Source organism: Lonchura striata, chromosome 19 (assembly GCF_050655825.1).
Source record: "Lonchura striata isolate lonStrDom1 chromosome 19, ASM5065582v1, whole genome shotgun sequence".
In the NCBI taxonomy this organism is placed as follows: Eukaryota; Metazoa; Chordata; class Aves; order Passeriformes; family Estrildidae; genus Lonchura; species Lonchura striata.
Window position 1 is genome coordinate 512519 of NC_140721.1, and position 4396 is coordinate 516914.

Consider the following 4396-nt stretch of genomic DNA (forward strand, 5'->3'; position numbering starts at 1 on the left):
TTAACGGAAGAAGGGCACCCATTGGCTGGCTCAGCTGTGTCCGTGCTCCTATCGCCCAATCAGCGTCCTGCTCAGACGCTGTCTCCGCATTCCCGCAGCCAATCACAACCCCTGGTCCAGGTGTGCCTCAGCTGCCTGTCCCCTCACTCAGAAGTGCCTCACAGCCCTCAGCCGTGTCCCCCCGCCCAGGCTCCGGCTGCACCTGTGCCCTAAAGAAGGTGCCGTGAATTCCCCACGCAGGTGCTCAGCATGGTTTTAGCTTTGCCATGGGAAGGGCTGTCTGGGGGCTTTCCATGACTTCAGTGAACCACTGAACCCAGGATCAGCACAAACACCTTCATCTCAGGAGATAGCAGAAACATCCAGGGATAACTGAGGGTGTTTGTCTCATGAAATGCAAGTGAAAACTATCTGATAGAGTCCAGTGGTGGGAAAGTTAAACGTGCAGTGAGAGGGGGATGCTCACGGAACAGCAAATGGGCAGGAACAGGCAGGTAAGGGGACGGTGCACACGCCAGCCCTGTTATCCCAAGAGCACTGCACACTGTCTTTGTGCTCTGTCACAGGTTATTATGAGAGCACATGGGGTCACACCTCGTGCTGCAGCACCAGGACCAAGGTTACTGTCCCTGAAAAGAGCCACAAAACTGCCTCAGATCACAGGGCGGGGCCTTAGCCTTCCAGCCCTGCAGTTTGAAGGGGTGGGAAAACCTGGCCTGTTAGAGAGGCGTTTCCTCTGCCAAGGCCCTCGGGGTATTGGGCGCTCGGTGCTGTGGCGTGGATAGCACCGTGTGGCTCTGGGCGGCACCGTGTATGGCTGCGGGTGTCACCGTGTGTCTCTGGATGGCACCGTGTGGCTGTGGATGGCACCGTGTATGGCTGCGGGTGACATCGTGTGTCTCTGGGTGTCACCGTGTGGCTGTGGATGGCACCGTGCGGCTCTGGGTGACTCCGTGCGGCTCTGGGCGGCACCGGCAGCGGATCCCCCACGCGGGGCCGCTGCTCGGGCTCGGGCTCGGGCTCGGGCTCGGGCGGGAGGAGAGCTGGAAGCAGCCTGGCCAGCCCAGGCGCGGAACCATTTAGTAATTCATAACGTCAGGTCCCAGCTGAGTCAAAGATAACAGCACCTGGAAAAAGAGAGCAGCGAGCCAGGTGTCCATGGCCTGGAGTATTCTGCAGCCCCGCAGCATGCTCTGGCACCCTGTGTGCAGGTGTACCAGCTGCCAGGAGTCTGTCTCAGTACTAAGAGAATCTCCAAAACAAAGCACATTACTGATGGATTTGCAAAACACCTGTAAGCAATGTCTCTGTACTTCTCCTTCTGTCACTAGATGGCAATAAAGACCCAACGTGCACTTCCATGGGCAGCAGGGGAGGAGCGTAGGGCTCGGCCTGGATTTCCCCAGGGGATAGAACTGCAAGATACTAGAGATTAAAAAAATACATTTCTGTGCAAGAAAAGGAAGCTCAGCCTTACCAGGACAGGTACTCAGTGGACATGGCATCATACTCCTGAAACACTGCTGAAGTTTCAAATACTCTGGGATTTCAGTGTTTTACCTTGAAGCTTAAGACACATTTTTATACTTCGGCAGTGGCAGGAGGCAATCCATTTTTGTATGACCCTCCTTCCCTAGTAAATCCTTACCTACATGCCTCTCCACGCAGTATTTTTTAAAATAATCCTTTGTTGTAGTGATAATTTTAACACCAATCTCTGAGGCACCAGAATGAAGGATACCTCATATTTCTCCATTTCCTAGGTGCTGTGTGCTGGTGCCTGCTTCTCACTATGCTGTGTGCATATTAATTTTGTTCAAAGGTTAATCTCATTTGAAGGCAGGATTTTTGTGTATACACAAAATATTGCAAAGCCAGCTGGCATATCCTATTCCCAAACACTGTTGTGATTCAAAAGCAGTGTTATGGGAAGCAGAAGGAAGTAAATGAGAAAATTAAACTGACAATATACCCTGCAGTGAGCTGATGGGGAGAAGCTGAATGACCTATTTTTAAATTTGCCCACTGCTGCTTCTCAGTGGTTCTGTTGCAAAAGACAATGCGGGGATCTCATTGTCTTACTGTTGTCTTCTATGTCAATTTTCAAAAATCCAGAAGGTAAAAGTCATCTGTTGAGCCAGCAAAGGCCCCCAAACCACCTCAGCATGTATTTCATGAACCATACCCAACTATGTAACTTGTGTAGTATCTCATAACTGACATCTCTTCATTTGCTGCTGAAGGTCTTTCTGGGTGTCTTGAGTCACATTGAGATAAAATTTGGCAGAAACTTGAGCTCAAGTACTTTTTTGATTATTTAAAAAAATCTGCAAAAAAGTAAACTATTAGATAGAGCACCAGGACCATCTCCTATGGTATATGAACACATGTCTCTGAAATTCAGAAAGAAGTGCAGTAAAAGTACAAGTAAGCAGCAGGGGAGAGTGAGTGGACTAAGATAGGCAGAAATGACTGCAAGGGATGGCAAACCTTGCAGAGGCAGCAAAGCAGAAGCAAATTCATCTCTGTGCTGTGGAAACTGCATAAATAGTGGCAACTCTGTTCTCCACTACATTCTAAAATCCAGAACAGAAGTGATGAATAATAGTTACGTTGGAGTTCCAAATTAGAAGTCTGAAGAATGGAGACATAGCTTAAATATCTGTAAGATTGCTCTGAACTCCTTTTTAAAAATCTCCCTCCATGACACAGAGAGAAAAAAAAAAAGAAAGAAAAGGAACTGTAGAAAAATGAGAGCTGGTGCTCATTCTTGATTTCAGAACCTGACCTAAATGACTTTGATCTCTGCAAGCAAATCTGCTTCACAGATACCTGCAAGTGCTGCTGCTACCCTGCACACAGCATTTTACTGTCAGGCAATTATAAGCTACAATTGTGATGCCACTTCAGCTTCAGTGTTTGCCCTTTTAATTTTCTCTGTTGCTATGGCAGCAACAAATGATAGCAATCGCTGCTGTTTATATTGCAGTCCAAGTCACATCAATAGAAGTCTTGGAAACTAAACACTAAAAATCGGACTTAACTGTATAATGCATGTGTTGTTGTACATAATAGGTTGTTTGCAATAACCAGGATTCTTCGAAATCTTCTTTTCTTGTAGCATTTGGAAAATTCTTGTAACTAATGGTTGTGAAATAATAATTTGCGTTTAATTAAAAAATATGTGCATACTCAGTGCTCTTAAGGTAGCTGGACTGGATAGGATTTCTTTTAGACTGTTTCCTATATCATTGAAAACAAATATTTGAGTGGCCTTGAAGAAAGGTTACTTTATCTTTTGTGCGCACTGTATTATATCATAGTAGTACATTAGGTCTGAAATAATACATCTTTAAAAAGACACTTAGTACTTTCTGTCACATTGTTTCATCTATTTAGACTGTCTAGGCTGGGGCCTCTCCTGGAGCACTGCTCACAATCAACCCCAGCATGGGCCAAACAGACAGCAGAGCTATCAGGGTGCAAGTTGCATTTCCTGAGACAGTGAGGAGTGCCCACCTGCACCCCCTGTACCCCTGCACCTGCCATGCCCTGAGTGCTCTCCTGCATCCACCCTGCAGGTGTCGGCTGCCCAGCACAGCTGAGCTGCAGGGTTGAGCCTCGCGGGGCTGCGACTCCTTTGCTGGGTGATGCGACTTTTCTTAGGGAAAGTTCAATCTCTATGGGACAGCCCAGGAAGACAGTTTGCTCTTTAAATTACCCCAGTACACATAGGACGTATTGAAGAAAAAAACATTTCCTCATGACTAAATCTCATTAAAAAAGCAATTTTCCAATCAATTACAGTGCAATTTAGCTGCTGTTTAATTATCAAAAAATAAGTTATTTTGTTATCTCTTCTTGTATTTAAGAACCATGCTTTGAAATATCATTTTCAGAATTTTGTATGGAGGAATGTGACTGCTCTATTGATGCAATTATAGTAAAATTACAACTTTCACTTCAATGTATTGTATTAGTTCAAGGAAATATTGTTTGCACAGAAGCTTTTGAAATAGGAGAATCATTGATTTCTAGAAGAGCTTGAATCTTTATTGTTATTTTCATGCACTATGAAAATTGCATTATCTTATGTAGATTTTATTAGAGGTGCATTGGGATTATTTTGTTTGTTTGTTTACTTAATCTTGCATAAGAATTTCACTCCTGGAAACATGCTGAAACTAGAACAAGATTTGTCTTGAAAAAAGGACTTGTGTCTCTGGAGAGACTGAAAAGGGACATTGCAGGAGTGGTTAGTGAGAGCTGGGATACTGGGTCTGGTTGAGATGCCCTGTCTGGTGGTGAGCACCTTGGTGGAGCACACAGGGCTCTGTTTTGAAAACAGGAAAATACTCAAGTAGCAGGGCTGACAAGTCTTGTAATTTTTATTTAA